Here is a 22,406-nt window from a genome sequence, read left to right as displayed (position 1 = left end):
TTCTGAGAAACTGCTTAGTGTTCTGCTAATTCATCTCACAGAGTTACATCTGTATTTCGTGGATCTCTTTGCTAGTCCTATTTCTGTGGAATCTGACAACAGATATTTCCTTTCCCTTTGAAGACTATAGGGCCAAAGGAAATATCCTCCGACAACAAAGAGAAAGAAGCTTTCTGAGAAACTTCTTTGTGTTCTGTGAAATCATGTCACAGAGTTACAGCCTTCCCCTTAAGAAGCCTTTCGCTAAGACAGTTCTTGTGGAATTGGCAAAGTGATATTTGGAAGCCCATAGAGGGCTATGGTGAAAAAGGAAATATCCTCCGATGAAATCTGGAAAGAAGCTTTCTGAGAAACTGCTTAGTGTTCCGTTAATTCATCTCACAGAGTTACATCTGTATTTCGTGAATCTCTTTGCTAGTCTTATTTCTGTGGAATCTGACAACAGATATTTCCTATCCCTTTGAAGACTATAGGGCCAAAGGAAATATCCTCCGATAACAAAGAGAAAGAAGCTTTCTGAGAAACTTCTTTGTGTTCTGTGAAATCATCTCACAGAGTTACAGCTTTCCCCTCAAGAAGCCTTTCTCTTAGACAGTTCTTGTGGAATTGGCAAAGTGATATTTGGCAGCCCTTAGAGGGCTATGGTGAAAAAGGAAATATCCTCCGATGAAATCTGGAAAGAAGCTTTCTGAGAAACTGCTTAGTGTTCTGTTAATTCATCTCACAGAGTTACATCTGTATTTCGTGGATCTCTTTGCTAGCCTTATTTCTGTGGAATCTGACAACAGATATTTCTTTTCCCTTTGAAGACTATAGGGCCAAAGGAAATATCCTCCGATAACAGAGAGAAAGAAGCTTTCTGAGAAACTTCTTTGTGTTCTGTGAAATCATCTCACAGAGTTACAACTTTCCCCTCAAGAAGCCTTTCGCTAAGACAGTTCTTGTGGAATTGGCAAAGTGATATTTGGAAGCCCATAGAGGGCTATGGTGAAAAGGGAAATATCCTCCGATGAAATCTGGAAAGAAGCTTTCTGAGAAACTGCTTAGTGTTCTGCTAATTCATCTCACAGAGTTACATCTGTATTTCGTGGATCTCTTTGCTAGCCTTATTTCTGTGGAATCTGACAACAGATATTTCCTTTCCCTTTGAAGACTATAGGGCCAAAGGAAATATCCTCCGATAACCAAGAGAAAGAAGCTTTCTGAGAAACTTCTTTGTGTTCTGTGAAATCATCTCACAGAGTTACAGCTTTCCCCTCAAGAAGCCTTTCGCTAAGACAGTTCTTGTGGAATTGGCAAAGTGATATTTGGCAGCCCATAGAGGGCTATGGTGAAAAAGGAAATATCCTCCGATGAAATCTGGAAAGAAGTTTTCTGAGAAACTGCTTAGTGTTCTGTTAATTCATCTCACAGAGTTACATCTGTATTTCGTGGATCTCTTTGCTAGCCTTATTTCTGTGGAATCTGACAACAGATATTTCCTTTCCCTTTGAAGACTATAGGGCCAAAGGAAATATCCTCCGATAACAGAGAGAAAGAAGCTTTCTGAGAAACTTCTTTGTGTTCTGTGAAATCATCTCACAGAGTTACAGCTTTCCCCTCAAGAAGCCTTTCGCTAAGACAGTTCTTGTGGAATTGGCAAAGTGATATTTGGAAGCCCATAGAGGGCTATGGTGAAAAAGGAAATATCCTCCGATGAAATCTGGAAAGAAGCTTTCTGAGAAACTGCTTAGTGTTCTGTTAATTCATCTCACAGAGTTACATCTGTATTTCGTGGATCTCTTTGCTAGCCTTATTTCTGTGGAATCTGACAACAGATATTTCCTTTTCCTTTGATGACTATAGGGCCAAAGGAAATATCCTCTGATAACCAAGAGAAAGAAGCTTTCTGAGAAACTTCTTTGTGTTCTGTGAAATCATCTCACAGAGTTACAGCTTTCCCCTCAGGAAGCCTTTCGCTAAGACAGTTCTTGTGGAATTGGCAAAGTGATATTTGGAAGCCCATAGAGGGCTATCTTGAAAAAAGAAATATCCTCCGATGAAATCTGGAAAGAAGCTTTCTGAGAAACTGCTTAGTGTTCTGTTAATTCATCTCACAGAGTTACATCTGTATTTCGTGGATCTCTTTGCTAGCCTTATTTCTGTGGAATCTGACAACAGATATTTCCTTTCCCTTTGAAGACTATAGGGCCAAAGGAAATATCCTCCGATAACCAAGAGAAAGAAGCTTTCTGAGAAACTTCTTTGTGTTCTGTGAAATCATCTCACAGAGTTACAGCTTTCCCCTCAAGAAGCCTTTCGCTAAGACAGTTCTTGTGGAATTGGCAAAGTGATATTTGGAAGCCCATAGAGGGCTATGGTGAAAAAGGAAATATCCTCCGATGAAATCTGGAAAGAAGCTTTCTGAGAAACTGCTTAGTGTTCTGTTAATTCATCTCACAGAGTTACATCTGTATTTCGTGGATCTCTTTGCTAGCCTTATTTCTGTGGAATCTGACAACAGATATTTCCTTTCCCTTTGAAGACTATAGGGCCAAAGGAAATATCCTCCGATAACCAAGAGAAAGAAGCTTTCTGAGAAACTTCTTTGTGTTCTGTGAAATCATCTCACAGAGTTACAGCTTTCCCCTCAAGAAGCCTTTCGCTAAGACAGTTCTTGTGGAATTGGCAAAGTGATATTTGGCAGCCCTTAGAGGGCTCTGGTGAAAAAGGAAATATCCTCCGATGAAATCTGGAAAGAAGCTTTCTGAGAAACTGCTTAGTGTTCTGTTAATTCATCTCACAGAGTTACATCTGTATTTAGTGGATCTCTTTGCTAGCCTTATTTCTGTGGAATCTGACAACAGATATTTCCTTTCCCTTTGAAGACTATAGGGCCAAAGGAAATATCCTCTGATAACCAAGAGAAAGAAGCTTTCTGAGAAACTTCTTTGTGTTCTGTGAAATCATCTCACAGAGTTACAGCTTTCCCCTCAAGAAGCCTTTCGCTAAGACAGTTCTTGTGGAATTGGCAAAGTGATATTTGGCAGCCCTTAGAGGGCTATGGTGAAAAAGGAAATATCCTCCGATGAAATCTGGAAAGAAGCTTTCTGAGAAACTGCTTAGTGTTCTGTTAATTCATCTCACAGAGTTACATCTGTATTTCGTGGATCTCTTTGCTAGCCTTATTTCTGTGGAATCTGACAACAGATATTTCTTTTCCCTTTGAAGACTATAGGGCCAAAGGAAATATCCTCCGATAACAGAGAGAAAGAAGCTTTCTGAGAAACTTCTTTGTGTTCTGTGAAATCATCTCACAGAGTTACAACTTTCCCCTCAAGAAGCCTTTCGCTAAGACAGTTCTTGTGGAATTGGCAAAGTGATATTTGGAAGCCCATAGAGGGCTATGGTGAAAAGGGAAATATCCTCCGATGAAATCTGGAAAGAAGCTTTCTGAGAAACTGCTTAGTGTTCTGCTAATTCATCTCACAGAGTTACATCTGTATTTCGTGGATCTCTTTGCTAGCCTTATTTCTGTGGAATCTGACAACAGATATTTCCTTTCCCTTTGAAGACTATAGGGCCAAAGGAAATATCCTCCGATAACCAAGAGAAAGAAGCTTTCTGAGAAACTTCTTTGTGTTCTGTGAAATCATCTCACAGAGTTACAGCTTTCCCCTCAAGAAGCCTTTCGCTAAGACAGTTCTTGTGGAATTGGCAAAGTGATATTTGGAACCCCATAGAGGGCTATGGTGAAAAAGGAAATATCCTCCGATGAAATCTGGAAAGAAGTTTTCTGAGAAACTGCTTAGTGTTCTGTTAATTCATCTCACAGAGTTACATCTGTATTTCGTGGATCTCTTTGCTAGCCTTATTTCTGTGGAATCTGACAACAGATATTTCCTTTCCCTTTGAAGACTATAGGGCCAAAGGAAATATCCTCCGATAACAGAGAGAAAGAAGCTTTCTGAGAAACTTCTTTGTGTTCTGTGAAATCATCTCACAGAGTTACAGCTTTCCCCTCAAGAAGCCTTTCGCTAAGACAGTTCTTGTGGAATTGGCAAAGTGATATTTGGAAGCCCATAGAGGGCTATGGTGAAAAAGGAAATATCCTCCGATGAAATCTGGAAAGAAGCTTTCTGAGAAACTGCTTAGTGTTCTGTTAATTCATCTCACAGAGTTACATCTGTATTTCGTGGATCTCTTTGCTAGCCTTATTTCTGTGGAATCTGACAACAGATATTTCCTTTTCCTTTGATGACTATAGGGCCAAAGGAAATATCCTCTGATAACCAAGAGAAAGAAGCTTTCTGAGAAACTTCTTTGTGTTCTGTGAAATCATCTCACAGAGTTACAGCTTTCGCCTCAGGAAGCCTTTCGCTAAGACAGTTCTTGTGGAATTGGCAAAGTGATATTTGGAAGCCCATAGAGGGCTATCTTGAAAAAAGAAATATCCTCCGATGAAATCTGGAAAGAAGCTTTCTGAGAAACTGCTTAGTGTTCTGTTAATTCATCTCACAGAGTTACATCTGTATTTCGTGGATCTCTTTGCTAGCCTTATTTCTGTGGAATCTGACAACAGATATTTCCTTTCCCTTTGAAGACTATAGGGCCAAAGGAAATATCCTCCGATAACCAAGAGAAAGAAGCTTTCTGAGAAACTTCTTTGTGTTCTGTGAAATCATCTCACAGAGTTACAGCTTTCCCCTCAAGAAGCCTTTCGCTAAGACAGTTCTTGTGGAATTGGCAAAGTGATATTTGGAAGCCCATAGAGGGCTATGGTGAAAAAGGAAATATCCTCCGATGAAATCTGGAAAGAAGCTTTCTGAGAAACTGCTTAGTGTTCTGTTAATTCATCTCACAGAGTTACATCTGTATTTCGTGGATCTCTTTGCTAGCCTTATTTCTGTGGAATCTGACAACAGATATTTCCTTTCCCTTTGAAGACTATAGGGCCAAAGGAAATATCCTCCGATAACCAAGAGAAAGAAGCTTTCTGAGAAACTTCTTTGTGTTCTGTGAAATCATCTCACAGAGTTACAGCTTTCCCCTCAAGAAGCCTTTCGCTAAGACAGTTCTTGTGGAATTGGCAAAGTGATATTTGGCAGCCCTTAGAGGGCTCTGGTGAAAAAGGAAATATCCTCCGATGAAATCTGGAAAGAAGCTTTCTGAGAAACTGCTTAGTGTTCTGTTAATTCATCTCACAGAGTTACATCTGTATTTAGTGGATCTCTTTGCTAGCCTTATTTCTGTGGAATCTGACAACAGATATTTCCTTTCCCTTTGAAGACTATAGGGCCAAAGGAAATATCCTCTGATAACCAAGAGAAAGAAGCTTTCTGAGAAACTTCTTTGTGTTCTGTGAAATCATCTCACAGAGTTACAGCTTTCCCCTCAAGAAGCCTTTCGCTAAGACAGTTCTTGTGGAATTGGCAAAGTGATATTTGGAAGCCCATAGAGGCCTATGGTGAAAAAGGAAATATCCTCCGATGAAATCTGGAAAGAAGCTTTCTGAGAAACTGCTTAGTGTTCTGTTAATTCATCTCACAGAGTTACATCTGTATTTCGTGGATCTCTTTGCTAGCCTTATTTCTGTGGAATCTGACAACAGATATTTCCTTTCCCTTTGAAGACTATAGGGCCAAAGGAAATATCCTCCGATAACCAAGAGAAAGAAGCTTTCTGAGAAACTTCTTTGTGTTCTGTGAAATCATCTCACAGAGTTACAGCTTTCCCCTCAAGAAGCCTTTCGCTAAGACAGTTCTTGTGGAATTGGCAAAGTGATATTTGGAAGCCCATAGAGGCCTATGGTGAAAAAGGAAATATCCTCCGATGAAATCTGGAAAGAAGCTTTCTGAGAAACTGCTTAGTGTTCTGTTAATTCATCTCACAGAGTTACATCTGTATTTCGTGGATCTCTTTGCTAGCCTTATTTCTGTGGAATCTGACAACAGATATTTCCTTTCCCTTTGAAGACTATAGGGCCAAAGGAAATATCCTCCGATAACCAAGAGAAAGAAGCTTTCTGAGAAACTTCTTTGTGTTCTGTGAAATCATCTCACAGAGTTACAGCTTTCCCCTCAAGAAGCCTTTCGCTAAGACAGTTCTTGTGGAATTGGCAAAGTGATATTTGGAAGCCCATAGAGGGCTATGGTGAAAAAGGAAATATCCTCCGATGAAATCTGGAAAGAAGCTTTCTGAGAAACTGCTTAGTGTTCTGTTAATTCATCTCACAGAGTTACATCTGTATTTCGTGGATCTCTTTGTTAGCCTTATTTCTGTGGAATCTGACAACAGATATTTCCTTTCCCTTTGAAGACTTTAGGGCCAAAGGAAATATCCTCCGATAACAAAGAGAAAGAAGCTTTCTGAGAAACTTCTTTGTGTTCTGTGAAATCATCTCACAGAGTTACAGCTTTCCCCTCTAGAAGCCTTTCGCTAAGACAGTTCTTGTGGAATTGGCAAAGTGATATTTGGAAGCCCTTAGAGGGCTATGGTGAAAAACGAAATATCCTCCGATGAAATCTGGAAAGAAGCTTTCTGAGAAACTGCTTAGTGTTCTGTTAATTCATCTCACAGAGTTACATCTGTATTTCGTGGATCTTTTTGCTAGTCCTATTTCTGTGGAATCTGACAACAGATATTTCCTTTCCCTTTGAAGACTATAGGGCCAAAGGAAATATCCTCCGACAACAAAGAGAAAGAAGCTTTCTGAGAAACTTCTTTGTGTTCTGTGAAATCATCTCACAGAGTTACAGCCTTCCCCTTAAGAAGCCTTTCGCTAAGACAGTTCTGGTGGAATTGGCAAAGTGATATTTGGAAGCCCATAGAGGGCTATGGTGAAAAAGGAAATATCCTCCGATGAAATCTGGAAAGAAGCTTTCTGAGAAACTGCTTAGTGTTCTGTTAATTCATCTCACAGAGTTACATCTGTATTTCGTGGATCTCTTTGCTAACCTTATTTCTGTGGAATCTGACAACAGATATTTCCTTTCCCTTTGAAGACTATAGGGCCAAAGGAAATATCCTCCGATAACCAAGAGAAAGAAGCTTTCTGAGAAACTTCTTTGTGTTCTGTGAAATCATCTCACAGAGTTACAGCTTTCCCCTCAAGAAGCCTTTCGCTAAGACAGTTCTTGTGGAATTGGCAAAGTGATATTTGGCAGCCCATAGAGGGCTATGGTGAAAAAGGAAATATCCTCCGATGAAATCTGGAAAGAAGCTTTCTGAGAAACTGCTTAGTGTTCTGTTAATTCATCTCACAGTGTTACATCTGTATTTCGTGGATCTCTTTGCTAGCCTTATTTCTGTGGAATCTGACAACAGATATTTCCTTTCCCTTTGAAGACTATAGGGCCAAAGGAAATATCCTCCGATAACAGAGAGAAAGAAGCTTTCTGAGAAACTTCTTTGTGTTCTGTGAAATCATCTCACAGAGTTACAGCTTTCCCCTCAAGAAGCCTTTCGCTAAGACAGTTCTTTTGGAATTGGCAAAGTGATATTTGGAAGCCCATAGAGGGCTATGGTGAAAAAGGAAATATCCTCCGATGAAATCTGGAAAGAAGCTTTCTGAGAAACTGCTTAGTGTTCTGTTAATTCATCTCACAGAGTTACATCTGTATTTCGTGGATCTCTTTGCTAGCCTTATTTCTGTGGAATCTGACAACAGATATTTCCTTTCCCTTTGAAGACTATAGGGCCAAAGGAAATATCCTCCGATAACCAAGAGAAACAAGCTTTCTGAGAAACTTCTTTGTGTTCTGTGAAATCATCTCACAGAGTTACAGCTTTCCCCTCAAGAAGCCTTTCGCTAAGACAGTTCTTGTGGAATTGGCAAAGTGATATGTGGCAGCCCATAGAGGGCTATGGTGAAAAAGGAAATATCCTCCGATGAAATCTGGAAAGAAGCTTTCTGAGAAACTGCTTAGTGTTCTGTTAATTCATCTCACAGAGTTACATCTGTATTTCGTGGATCTCTTTGCTAGCCTTATTTCTGTGGAATCTGACAACAGATATTTCCTTTCCCTTTGAAGACTATAGGGCCAAAGGAAATATCCTCCGATAACCAAGAGAAAGAAGCATTCTGAGAAACTTCATTGTGTTCTGTGAAATCATCTCACAGAGTTAGAGCTTTCCCCTCAAGAAGCCTTTCGCTAAGACAGTTCTTGTGGAATTGGCAAAGTGATATTTGGAAGCCCATAGAGGGCTATGGTGAAAAAGGAAATATCCTCCGATGAAATCTGGAAAGAAGCTTTCTGAGAAACTGCTTAGTGTTCTGTTAATTCATCTCACAGAGTTACATCTGTATTTCGTGGATCTCTTTGCTAGCCTTATTTCTGTGGAATCTGACAACAGATATTTCCTTTCCCTTTGATGACTATAGGGCCAAAGGAAATATCCTCTGATAACCAAGAGAAAGAAGCTTTCTGAGAAACTTCTTTGTGTTCTGTGAAATCATCTCACAGAGTTACAGCTTTCCCCTCTAGAAGCCTTTCGCTAAGACAGTTCTTGTGGAATTGGCAAAGTTATATTTGGAAGCCCATAGAGGGCTATCTTGAAAAAGGAAATATCCTCCGATGAAATCTGGAAAGAAGCTTTCTGAGAAACTGCTTAGTGTTCTGTTAATTCATCTCACAGAGTTACATCTGTATTTCGTGGATCTCTTTGCTAGCCTTATTTCTGTGGAATCTGATAACAGATATTTCCTTTCCCTTTGAAGACTATAGGGCCAAAGGAAATATCCTCCAATAACCAGAGAAAGAAGATTTCTGAGAAACTTCTTTGTGTTCTGTGAAATCATCTCACAGAGTTACAGCTTTCCCCTCAAGAAGCCTTTCGCTAAGACAGTTCTTGTGGAATTGGCAAAGTGATATTTGGAAGCCCATAGAGGGCTATGGTGAAAAAGGAAATATCCTCCGATGAAATCTGGAAAGAAGTTTTCTGAGAAACTGCTTAGTGTTCTGTTAATTTATCTCACAGAGTTACATCTGTATTTCGTGGATCTCTTTGCTAGCCTTATTTCTGTGGAATCTGACAACAGATATTTCCTTTAACTTTGAAGACTATAGGGCCAAAGGAAATATCCTCCGATAACAGAGAGAAAGAAGCTTTCTGAGAAACTTCTTTGTGTTCTGTGAAATCATCTCACAGAGTTACAGCTTTCCCCTCAAGAAGCCTTTCGCTAAGACAGTTCTTGTGGAATTGGCAAAGTGATATTTGGAAGCCCATAGAGGGCTATGGTTAAAAAGGAAATATCCTCCGATGAAATCTGGAAAGAAGCTTTCTGAGAAACTGCTTAGTGTTCTGTTAATTCATCTCACAGAGTTACATCTGTATTTCGTGGATCTCTTTGCTAGCCTTATTTCTGTGGAATCTGACAACAGATATTTCCTTTCCCTTTGAAGACTATAGGGCCAAAGGAAATATCCTCCGATAACCAAGAGAAAGAAGCTTTCTGAGAAACTTCTTTGTGTTCTGTGAAATCATCTCACAGAGTTACAGCTTTCCCCTCAAGAAGCCTTTCGCTAAGACAGTTCTTGTGGAATTGGCAAAGTGATACTTGGCAGCCCATAGAGGGCTATGGTGAAAAAGGAAATATCCTCCGATGAAATCTGGAAAGAAGCTTTCTGAGAAACTGCTTAGTGTTCTGTTAATTCATCTCACAGAGTTACATCTGTATTTCGTGGATCTCTTTGCTAGCCTTATTTCTGTGGAATCTGACAACAGATATTTCCTTTCCCTTTGAAGACTATAGGGCCAAAGGAAATATCCTCCGATAACCAAGAGAAAGAAGCTTTCTGAGAAACTTCTTTGTGTTCTGTGAAATCATCTCACAGAGTTACAGCTTTCCCCTCAAGAAGCCTTTCGCTAAGACAGTTCTTGTGGAATTGGCAAAGTGATATTTGGAAGCCCTTAGAGGGCTATGGTGAAAAAGGAAATATCCTCCGATGAAATCTGGAAAGAAGCTTTCTGAGAAACTGCTTAGTGTTCTCTTAATTCATCTCACAGAGTTACATCTGTATTTCGTGGATCTCTTTGCTAGCCTTATTTCTGTGGAATCTGACAACAGATATTTCCTTTCCCTTTGAAGACTATAGGGCCAAAGGAAATATCCTCCGATAACCAAGAGAAAGAAGCTTTCTGAGAAACTTCTTTGTGTTCTGTGAAATCATCTCACAGAGTTACAGCTTTCCCCTCAAGAAGCCTTTCGCTAAGACAGTTCTTGTGGAATTGGCAAAGTGATATTTGGAAGCCCGTAGAGGGCTATGGTGAAAAAGGAAATATCCTCCGATGAAATCTGGAAAGAAGCTTTCTGAGAAACTGCTTAGTGTTCTGTTAATTCATCTCACAGAGTTACATCTGTATTTCGTGGATCTCTTTGCTAGCCTTATTTCTGTGGAATCTGACAACAGATATTTCCTTTCCCTTTGAAGACTATAGGGCCAAAGGAAATATCCTCCGATAACAAAGAGAAAGAAGCTTTCTGAGAAACTTCTTTGTGTTCTCTGAAATCATCTCACAGAGTTACAGCTTTCCCCTCAAGAAGCCTTTCGCTAAGACAGTTCTTGTGGAATTGGCAAAGTGATATTTGGAAGCCCATAGAGGGCTATGGTGAAAAAGGAAATATCCTCCGATGAAATCTGGAAAGAAGCTTTCTGAGAAACTGCTTAGTGTTCTGTTAATTCATCTCACAGAGTTACATCTGTATTTCGTGGATCTCTTTGTTAGCCTTATTTCTGTGGAATCTGACAACAGATATTTCCTTTCCCTTTGAAGACTTTAGGGCCAAAGGAAATATCCTCCGATAACCAAGAGAAAGAAGCTTTCTGAGAAACTTCTTTGTGTTCTGTGAAATCATCTCACAGAGTTACAGCATTCCCCTCTAGAAGCCTTTCGCTAAGACAGTTCTTGTGGAATTGGCAAAGTGATATTTGGAAGCCCATAGAGGGCTATGGTGAAAAAGGAAATATCCTCCGATGAAATCTGGAAAGAAGCTTTCTGAGAAACTGCTTAGTGTTCTGTTAATTCATCTCACAGAGTTACATCTGTATTTCGTGGATCTCTTTGCTAGCCCTATTTCTGTGGAATCTGACAACAGATATTTCCTTTCCCTTTGAAGACTATAGGGCCAAGGGAAATATCCTCCGATAACAAAGAGAAAGAAGCTTTCTGAGAAACTTCTTTGTGTTCTGTGAAATCATCTCACAGAGTTACAGCTTTCCCCTCTAGAAGCCTTTCGGTAAGACAGTTCTTGTGGAATTGGCAAAGTGATATTTGGAAGCCCATAGAGGGCTATGGTGAAAAAGGAAATATCCTCCGATGAAATCTGGAAAGAAGCTTTCTGAGAAACTGCTTAGTGTTCTGTTAATTCATCTCACAGAGTTACATCTGTATTTCGTGGATCTCTTTGCTAGCCTTATTTCTGTGGAATCTGACAACAGATATTTCCTTCCCCTTTGAAGACTATAGGGCCAAAGGAAATATCCTCCGATAACCAAGAGAAAGAAGCTTTCTGAGAAACTTCTTTGTGTTCTGTGAAATCATCTCACAGAGTTAGAGCTTTCCCCTCAAGAAGCCTTTCGCTAAGACAGTTCTTGTGGAATTGGCAAAGTGATATTTGGAAGCCCATAGAGGGCTATGGTGAAAAAGGAAATATCCTCCGATGAAATCTGGAAAGAAGCTTTCTGAGAAACTGCTTAGTGTTCTGTTAATTCATCTCACAGAGTTACATCTGTATTTCGTGGATCTCTTTGCTAGCCTTATTTCTGTGGAATCTGACAACAGATATTTCCTTTCCCTTTGAAGACTATAGGGCCAAAGGAAATATCCTCTGATAACCAAGAGAAAGAAGCTTTCTGAGAAACTTCTTTGTGTTCTGTTAAATCATCTCACAGAGTTAGAGCTTTCCCCTCAAGAAGCCTTTCGCTAAGACAGTTCTTGTGGAATTGGCAAAGTGATATTTGGAAGCCCATAGAGGGCTATGGTGAAAAAGGAAATATCCTCCGATGAAATCTGGAAAGAAGCTTTCTGAGAAACTGCTTAGTGTTCTGTTAATTCATCTCACAGAGTTACATCTGTATTTCGTGGATCTCTTTGCTAGCCTTATTTCTGTGGAATCTGACAACAGATATTTCCTTTCCCTTTGAAGACTATAGGGCCAAAGGAAATATCCTCTGATAACCAAGAGAAAGAAGTTTTCTGAGAAACTTCTTTGTGTTCTGTGAAATCATCTCACAGAGTTACATCTTTCCCCTCAGGAAGCCTTTCGCTAAGACAGTTCTTGTGGAATTGGCAAAGTGATATTTGGAAGCCCATAGAGGGCTATGGTGAAAAAGGAAATATCCTCCGATGAAATCTGGAAAGAAGCTTTCGGAGAAACTGTTTAGTGTTCTGTTAATTCATCTCACAGAGTTACATCTGTATTTCGTGGATCTCTTTGCTAGCCTTATTTCTGTGGAATCTGACAACAGATATTTCCTTTCCCTTTGAAGACTATAGGGCCAAAGGAAATATCCTCCGATAACAGAGAGAAAGAAGCTTTCTGAGAAACTTCTTTGTGTTCTGTGAAATCATCTCACAGAGTTAGAGCTTTCCCCTCAAGAAGCCTTTCGCTAAGACAGTTCTTGTGGAATTGGCAAAGTGATATTTGGAAGCCCATAGAGGGCTATGGTGAAAAAGGAAATATCCTCCGATGAAATCTGGAAATAAGCTTTCTGAGAAACTGCTTAGTGTTCTGTTAATTCATCTCACAGAGTTACATCTGTATTTCGTGGATCTCTTTGCTAGCCTTATTTCTGTGGAATCTGACAACAGATATTTCCTTTCCCTTTGAAGACTATAGGGCCAAAGGAAATATCCTCCGATAACCAAGAGAAAGAAGCTTTCTGAGAAACTTCTTTGTGTTCTGTGAAATCATCTCACAGAGTTACAGCTTTCCCCTCAAGAAGCCTTTCGCTAAGACAGTTCTTGTGGAATTGGCAAAGTGATATTTGGCAGCCCATGGAGGGCTATGGTGAAAAAGGAAATATCCTCCGATGAAATCTGGAAAGAAGCTTTCTGAGAAACTGCTTAGTGTTCTGTTAATTCATCTTACAGAGTTACATCTGTATTTAGTGGATCTCTTTGCTAGCCTTAATTCTGTGGAATCTGACAACAGATATTTCCTTTCCCTTTGAAGACTATAGGGCCAAAGGAAATATCCTCCGATAACAAAGAGAAAGAAGCTTTCTGAGAAACTTCTTTGTGTTCTGTGAAATCATTTCACAGAGTTACAGCTTTCCCCTCAAGAAGCCTTTCGCTAAGACAGTTCTTGTGGAATTGGCAAAGTGATATTTGGAAGCCCATAGAGGCCTATGGTGAAAAAGGAAATATCCTCCGATGAAATCTGGAAAGAAGCTTTCTGAGAAACTGCTTAGTGTTCTGTTAATTCATCTCACAGAGTTACATCTGTATTTCGTGGATCTCTTTGCTAGCCTTATTTCTGTGGAATCTGACAACAGATATTTCCTTTCCCTTTGAAGACTATAGGGCCAAAGGAAATATCCTCCGATAACCAAGAGAAAGAAGCTTTCTGAGAAACTTCTTTGTGTTCTGTGAAATCATCTCACAAAGTTACAGCTTTCCCCTCAAGAAGCCTTTCGCTAAGACAGTTCTTGTGGAATTGGCAAAGTGATATTTGGAAGCCCATAGAGGGCTATGGTGAAAAAGGAAATATCCCCCGATGAAATCTGGAAAGAAGCTTTCTGAGAATCAGCTTAGTGTTCTGTTAATTCATCTCACAGAGTTACATCTGTATTTCGTGGATCTCTTTGCTAGCCTTATTTCTGTGGAATCTGACAACAGATATTTCCTTTCCCTTTGAAGACTATAGGACCAAAGGAAATATCCTCCGATAACAAAGAGAAAGAAGCTTTCTGAGAAACTTCTTTGTGTTCTGTGAAATCATCTCACAGAGTTACAGCTTTCCCCTCTAGAAGCCTTTCGCTAAGACAGTTCTTGTGGAATTGGCAAAGTTATATTTGGAAGCCCATAGAGGGCTATGGTGAAAAAGGAAATATCCTCCGATGAAATCTGGAAAGAAGCTTTCTGAGAAACTGCTTAGTGTTCTGTTAATTCATCTCACAGAGTTACATCTGTATTTCGTGGATCTCTTTGCTAGCCTTATTTCTGTGGAATCTGACAACAGATATTTCCTTTCCCTTTGAAGACTATAGGGCCAAAGGAAATATCCTCCAATAAGCAAGAGAAAGAAGCTTTCTGAGAAACTTCTTTGTGTTCTGTGAAATCATCTCACAGAGTTACAGCTTTCCCCTCAAGAAGCCTTTCGCTAAGACAGTTCTTGTGGAATTGGCAAAGTGATATTTGGAAGCCCATAGAGGGCTATGGTGAAAAAGGAAATATCCTCCGATGAAATCTGGAAAGAAGCTTTCTGAGAAACTGCTTAGTGTTCTGTTAATTCATCTCACAGAGTTACATCTGTATTTCGTGGATCTCTTTGCTAGCCTTATTTCTGTTGAATCTGACAACAGATATTTCCTTTCCCTTTGAATTCTATAGGGCCAAATAAAATATCCTCCGATAACAGAGAGAAAGAAGCTCTCTGAGAAACTTCTTTGTGTTCTGTGAAATCATCTCACAGAGTTACAGCTTTCCCCTCAAGAAGCCTTTCGCTAAGACAGTTCTTGTGGAATTGGCAAAGTGATATTTGGAAGCCCATAGAGGGCTATGGTGAAAAAGGAAATATCCTCCGATGAAATCTGGAAAGAAGCTTTCTGAGAAACTGCTTAGTGTTCTGTTAATTCATCTCACAGAGTTACATCTGTATTTCGTGGATCTCTTTGCTAGCCTTATTTCTTTGGAATCTGACAACAGATATTTCCTTTCCCTTTGAAGACTATAGGGCCAAAGGAAATATCCTCCAATAAGCAAGAGAAAGAAGATTTCTGAGAAACTTCTTTGTGTTCTGTGAAATCATCTCACAGAGTTACACCTTTCCCCTCAAGAAGCCTTTCGCTAAGACAGTTCTTGTGGAATTGGCAAAGTGATATTTGGAAGCCCATAGAGGCCTATGGTGAAAAAGGAAATATCCTCCGATGAAATCTGGAAAGAAGCTTTCTGAGAAACTGCTTAGTGTTCTGTTAATTCATCTCACAGAGTTACATCTGTATTTCGTGGATCTCTTTGCTAGCCTTATTTCTGTGGAATCTGACAACAGATATTTCCTTTCCCTTTGAAGACTATAGGGCCAAAGGAAATAACCTCCGATAACAAAGAGAAAGAAGCTTTCTGAGAAACTTTTTTGTGTTCTGTGAAATCATCTCACAGAGTTACAGCTTTCCCCTCTAGAAGCCTTTCGCTAAGACAGTTCTTGTGGAATTGGCAAAGTGATATTTGGAAGCCCATAGAGGGCTATGGTGAAAAAGGAAATATCCTCCGATGAAATCTGGAAAGAAGCTTTCTGAGAAACTGCTTAGTGTTCTGTTAATTCATCTCACAGAGTTACATCTGTATTTCGTGGATCTCTTTGCTAGCCTTATTTCTGTGGAATCTGACAACAGATATTTCTTTTCCCTTTGAAGACTATAGGGCCAAAGGAAATATCCTCCTATAACAGAGAGAAAGAAGCTTTCTGAGAAACTTCTTTGTGTTCTGTGAAATCATCTCACAGAGTTACAGCTTTCCCCTCAAGAAGCCTTTCGCTAAGACAGTTCTTGTGGAATTGGCAAAGTGATATTTGGAAGCCCATAGAGGGCTATGGTGAAAAAGGAAATATCCTCCGATGAAATCTGGAAAGAAGCTTTCTGAGAAACTGCTTAGTGTTCTGTTAATTCATCTCACAGAGTTACATCTGTATTTCGTGGATCTCTTTGCTAGCCTTATTTCTGTGGAATCTGACAACAGATATTTCCTTTCCCTTTGAAGACTATAGGGCCAAAGGAAATATCCTCCGATAACCAAGAGAAAGATGCTTTCTGAGAAACTTCTTTGTGTTCTGTGAAATCATCTCACAGAGTTACAGCTTTCCCCTCAAGAAGCCTTTCGCTAAGACAGTTCTTGTGGAATTGGCAAAGTGATATTTGGAAGCCCATAGAGGGCTATGGTGAAAAAGGAAATATCCTCCGATGAAATCTGGAAAGAAGCTTTCTGAGAAACTGCTTAGTGTTCTGTTAATTCATCTCACAGTGTTACATCTGTATTTCGTGCATCTCTTTGCTAGCCTTATTTCTGTGGAATCTGACAACAGATATTTCCTTTCCCTTTGAAGACTATAGGGCCAAAGGAAATATCCTCCGATAACCGAGAGAAAGAAGCTTTCTGAGAAACTTCTTTGTGTTCTGTAAAATCATCTCACTGAGTTACAGCTTTCCCCTCAAGAAGCCTTTCGCTAAGACAGTTCTTGTGGAATTGGCATAGTGATATTTGGAAGCCCATAGAGGGCTATGGTGAAAAAGGAAATATCCTCCGATGAAATCTGGAAAGAAGCTTTCTGAGAAACTGCTTAGTGTTCTGTTAATTCATCTCACAGAGTTACATCTGTATTTCGTGGATCTCTTTGGTAGCCTTATTTCTGTGGAATCTGACAACAGATATTTCCTTTCCCTTTGATGACTATAGGGCCAAAGGAAATATCCTCTGATAACCAAGAGAAAGAAGCTTTCTGAGAAACTTCTTTGTGTTCTGTGAAATCATCTCACAGAGTTACAGCTTTCCCCTCTAGAAGCCTTTCGCTAAGACAGTTCTTGTGGAATTGGCAAAGTGATATTTGGAAGCCCATAGAGGGCTATCTTGAAAAAGGAAATATCCTCCGATGAAATCTGGAAAGAAGCTTTCTGAGAAACTGCTTAGTGTTCTGTTAATTCATCTCACAGAGTTACATCTGTATTTCGTGGATCTCTTTGCTAGCCTTATTTCTGTGGAATCTGACAACAGATATTTCCTTTCCCTTTGAAGACTATAGGGCCAAAGGAAATATCCTCCAATAACCAAGAGAAAGAAGATTTCTGAGAAACTTCTTTGTGTTCTGTGAAATCATCTCACAGAGTTACAGCTTTCCCCTCAAGAAGCCTTTCGCTAAGACAGTTCTTGTGGAATTGGCAAAGTGATATTTGGAAGCCCATAGAGGCCTACGGTGAAAAAGGAAATATCCTCCGATGAAATCTGGAAAGAAGCTTTCTGAGAAACTGCTTAGTGTTCTGTTAATTCATCTCACAGAGTTACATCTGTATTTCGTGGATCACTTTGCTAACCTTATTTCTGTGGAATCTGAGAACAGATATTTCCTTTCCCTTAGAAGACTATAGGGCCAAAGGAAATATCCTCCGATATCAAAGAGAAAGAAGTTTTCTGAGAAAATTCTTTGTGTTCTGTGAAATCATCTCACAGAGTTACAGCTTTCCCCTCAAGAAGCCTTTCGCTAAGATAGTTCTTGTGGAATTGGCAAAGTGATATTTGGAAGCCCATAGAGGGCTATGGTGAAAAAGGAAATATCCTCCGATGAAATCTGGAAAGAAGCTTTCTGAGAAACTGCTTAGTGTTCTGTTAATTCATCTCACAGAGTTACATCTGTATTTCGTGGATCTCTTTGCTAGCCTTATTTCTGTGGAATCTGACAACAGATATTTCCTTTCCCTTTGAAGACTATAGGGCCAAAGGAAATATCCTCCAATAACCAAGAGAAAGAAGATTTCTGAGAAACTTCTTTGTGTTCTGTGAAATCATCTCACAGAGTTACAGCTTTCCCCTCAAGAAGCCTTTCGCTAAGACAGTTCTTGTGGAATTGGCAAAGTGATATTTGGAAGCCCATAGAGGGCTATGGTGAAAAAGGAAATATCCTCCGATGAAATCTGGAAAGAAGCTTTCTGAGAAACTGCTTAGTGTTCTGTTAATTCATCTCACAGAGTTACATCTGTATTTCGTGGATCTCTTTGCTAGCCTTATTTCTGTGGAATCTGACAACAGATATTTCCTTTCCCTTTGAAGACTATAGGGCCAAAGGAAATATCCTCCGATAACAAAGAGAAAGAAGTTTTCTGAGAAACTTCTTTGTGTTCTGTGAAATCATCTCACAGAGTTACATCTTTCCCCTCAAGAAGCCTTTCGCTAAGACAGTTCTTGTGGAATTGGCAAAGTGATATTTGGCAGCCCATAGAGGGCTATGGTGAAAAAGGAAATATCCTCCGATGAAATCTGGAAAGAAGCTTTCTGAGAAACTGCTTAGTGTTCTGTTAATTCATCTCACAGAGTTACATCTGTATTTCGTGGATCTCTTTGCTAGCCTTATTTCTGTGGAATCTGACAACAGATATTTCCTTTCCCTTTGAATTCTATAGGGCCAAATAAAATATCCTCCGATAACAGAGAGAAAGAAGCTTTCTGAGAAACTTCTTTGTGTTCTGTGAAATCATCTCACAGAGTTACAGCTTTCCCCTCAAGAAGCCTTTCGCTAAGACAGTTCTTGTGGAATTGGCAAAGTGATATTTGGAAGCCCATAGAGGGCTATGGTGAAAAAGGAAATATCCTCCGATGAAATCTGGAAAGAAGCTTTCTGAGAAACTGCTTAGTGTTCTGTTAATTCATCTCACAGAGTTACATCTGTATTTCGTGGATCTCTTTGCTAGCCTTATTTCTGTGGAATCTGACAACAGATATTTCCTTTCCCTTTGAAGACTATAGGGCCAAAGGAAATATCCTCCAATAAGCAAGAGAAAGAAGATTTCTGAGAAACTTCTTTGTGTTCTGTGAAATCATCTCACAGAGTTACAGCTTTCCCCTCAAGAAGCCTTTCGCTAAGACAGTTCTTGTGGAATTGGCAAAGTGATATTTGGAAGCCCATAGAGGCCTATGGTGAAAAAGGAAATATCCTCCGATGAAATCTGGAAAGAAGCTTTCTGAGAAACTGCTTAGTGTTCTGTTAATTCATCTCACAGAGTTACATCTGTATTTCGTGGATCTCTTTGCTAGCCTTATTTCTGTGGAATCTGACAACAGATATTTCCTTTCCCTTTGAAGACTATAGGGCCAAAGGAAATAACCTCCGATAACAAAGAGAAAGAAGCTTTCTGAGAAACTTTTTTGTGTTCTGTGAAATCATCTCACAGAGTTACAGCTTTCCCCTCTAGAAGCCTTTCGCTAAGACAGTTCTTGTGGAATTGGCAAAGTGATATTTGGAAGCCCATAGAGGGCTATGGTGAAAAAGGAAATATCCTCCGATGAAATCTGGAAAGAAGCTTTCTGAGAAACTGCTTAGTGTTCTGTTAATTCATCTCACAGAGTTACATCTGTATTTCGTGGATCTCTTTGCTAGCCTTATTTCTGTGGAATCTGACAACAGATATTTCTTTTCCCTTTGAAGACTATAGGGCCAAAGGAAATATCCTCCTATAACAGAGAGAAAGAAGCTTTCTGAGAAACTTCTTTGTGTTCTGTGAAATCATCTCACAGAGTTACAGCTTTCCCCTCAAGAAGCCTTTCGCTAAGACAGTTCTTGTGGAATTGGCAAAGTGATATTTGGAAGCCCATAGAGGGCTATGGTGAAAAAGGAAATATCCTCCGATGAAATCTGGAAAGAAGCTTTCTGAGAAACTGCTTAGTGTTCTGTTAATTCATCTCACAGAGTTACATCTGTATTTCGTGGATCTCTTTGCTAGCCTTATTTCTGTGGAATCTGACAACAGATATTTCCTTTCCCTTTGAAGACTATAGGGCCAAAGGAAATATCCTCCGATGACCAAGAGAAAGAAGCTTTCTGAGAAACTTCTTTGTGTTCTGTGAAATCATCTCACAGAGTTACAGCTTTCCCCTCAAGAAGCCTTATGCTAAGACAGTTCTTGAGGAATTGGCAAAGTGATATTTGGAAGCCCATAGAGGGCTATGGTGAAAAAGGAAATATCCTCCGATGAAATCTGGAAAGAAGCTTTCTGAGAAACTGCTTAGTGTTCTGTTAATTCATCTCACAGTGTTACATCTGTATTTCGTGGATCTCTTTGCTAGCCTTATTTCTGTGGAATCTGACAACAGATATTTCCTTTCCCTTTGAAGACTATAGGGCCAAAGGAAATATCCTCCGATAACCGAGAGAAAGAAGCTTTCTGAGAAACTTCATTGTGTTCTGTAAAATCATCTCACAGAGTTACAGCTTTCCCCTCAAGAAGCCTTTCGCTAAGACAGTTCTTGTGGAATTGGCATAGTGATATTTGGAAGCCCATAGAGGGCTATGGTGAAAAAGGAAATATCCTCCGATGAAATCTGGAAAGAAGCTTTCTGAGAAACTGCTTAGTGTTCTGTTAATTCATCTCACAGAGTTACATCTGTATTTCGTGGATCTCTTTGCTAGCCTTATTTCTGTGGAATCTGACAACAGATATTTCCTTTCCCTTTGATGACTATAGGGCCAAAGGAAATATCCTCTGATAACCAAGAGAAAGAAGCTTTCTGAGAAACTTCTTTGTGTTCTGTGAAATCATCTCACAGAGTTACAGCTTTCCCCTCTAGAAGCCTTTCGCTAAGACAGTTCTTGTGGAATTGGCAAAGTGATATTTGGAAGCCCATAGAGGGCTATCTTGAAAAAGGAAATATCCTCCGATGAAATCTGGAAAGAAGCTTTCTGAGAAACTGCTTAGTGTTCTGTTAATTCATCTCACAGAGTTACATCTGTATTTCGTGGATCTCTTTGCTAGCCTTATTTCTGTGGAATCTGACAACAGATATTTCCTTTCCCTTTGAAGACTATAGGGCCAAAGGAAATATCCTCCAATAACCAAGAGAAAGAAGATTTCTGAGAAACTTCTTTGTGTTCTGTGAAATCATCTCACAGAGTTACAGCTTTCCCCTCAAGAAGCCTTTCGCTAAGACAGTTCTTGTGGAATTGGCAAAGTGATATTTGGAAGCCCATAGAGGGCTATGGTGAAAAAGGAAATATCCTCCGATGAAATCTGGAAAGAAGCTTTCTGAGAAACTGCTTAGTGTTCTGTTAATTCATCTCACAGAGTTACATCTGTATTTCGTGGATCTCTTTGCTAGCCTTATTTCTGTGGAATCTGACAACAGATATTTCCTTTCCCTTTGAAGACTATAGGGCCAAAGGAAATATCCTCCGATAACAAAGAGAAAGAAGTTTTCTGGGAAACTTCTTTGTGTTCTGTGAAATCATCTCACAGAGTTACATCTTTCCCCTCAGGAAGCCTTTCGCTAAGACAGTTATTGTGGAATTGGCAAAGTGATATTTGGCAGCCCATAGAGGGCTATGGTGAAAAAGGAAATATCCTCCGATGAAATCTGGAAAGAAGCTTTCTGAGAAACTGCTTAGTGTTCTGTTAATTCATCTCACAGAGTTACATCTGTATTTAGTGGATCTCTTTGCTAGCCTTATTTCTGTGGAATCTGACAACAGACATTTCCTTTCCCTTTGAAGACTATAGGGCCAAAGGAAATATCCTCCGATAACCAAGAGAAAGAAGCTTTCTGAGAAACTTCTTTGTGTTCTGTGAAATCATCTCACAGAGTTACAGCTTTCCCCTCAAGAAGCCTTTCGCTAAGACAGTTCTTGTGGAATTGGCAAAGTGATATTTGGAAGCCCATAGAGGCCTATGGTGAAAAAGGAAATATCCTCCGATGAAATCTGGAAAGAAGCTTTCTGAGAAACTGCTTAGTGTTCTGTTAATTCATCTCACAGAGTTACATCTGTATTTCGTGGATCTCTTTGTTAGCCATATTTCTGTGGAATCTGACACCAGATATTTCCTTTCCCTTTGAAGACTTTAGGGCCAAAGGAAATATCCTCCGATAACCGAGAGAAAGAAGCTATCTGAGAAACTTCTTTGTGTTCTGTGAAATCATCTCACAGAGTTACAGCATTCCCCTCTAGAAGCCTTTCGCTAAGACAGTTCTTGTGGAATTGGCAAAGTGATATTTGGAAGCCCATAGAGGGCTATGGTGAAAAAGGAAATATCCTCCGATGAAATCTGGAAAGAAGCTTTCTGAGAAACTGCTTAGTGTTCTGTTAATTCATCTCACAGAGTTACATCTGTATTTCGTGGATCTCTTTGCTAGCCCTATTTCTGTGGAATCTGACAACAGATATTTCCTTTCCCTTTGAAGACTATAGGGCCAAGGGAAATATCCTCCGATAACAAAGAGAAAGAAGCTTTCTGAGAAACTTCTTTGTGTTCTGTGAAATCATCTCACAGAGTTACAGCTTTCCCCTCAAGAAGCCTTTCGCTAAGACAGTTCTTGTGGAATTGGCAAAGTGATATTTGGAAGCCCATAGAGGGCTATGGTGAAAAAGGAAATATCCTCCGATGAAATCTGGAAAGAAGCTTTCTGAGAAGCTGCTTAGTGTTCTGTTAATTCATCTCACAGAGTTACATCTGTATTTCGTGGATCTCTTTGCTATCCTTATTTCTGTGGAATCTGACAACAGATATTTCCTT

Source organism: Macaca nemestrina, chromosome 17 (genome assembly GCF_043159975.1).
Source record: "Macaca nemestrina isolate mMacNem1 chromosome 17, mMacNem.hap1, whole genome shotgun sequence".
In the NCBI taxonomy this organism is placed as follows: domain Eukaryota; kingdom Metazoa; phylum Chordata; class Mammalia; order Primates; family Cercopithecidae; genus Macaca; species Macaca nemestrina.
The sequence above is the reverse complement of the archived record's forward strand: the minus strand, read 5'-3'. Positions refer to the sequence as shown.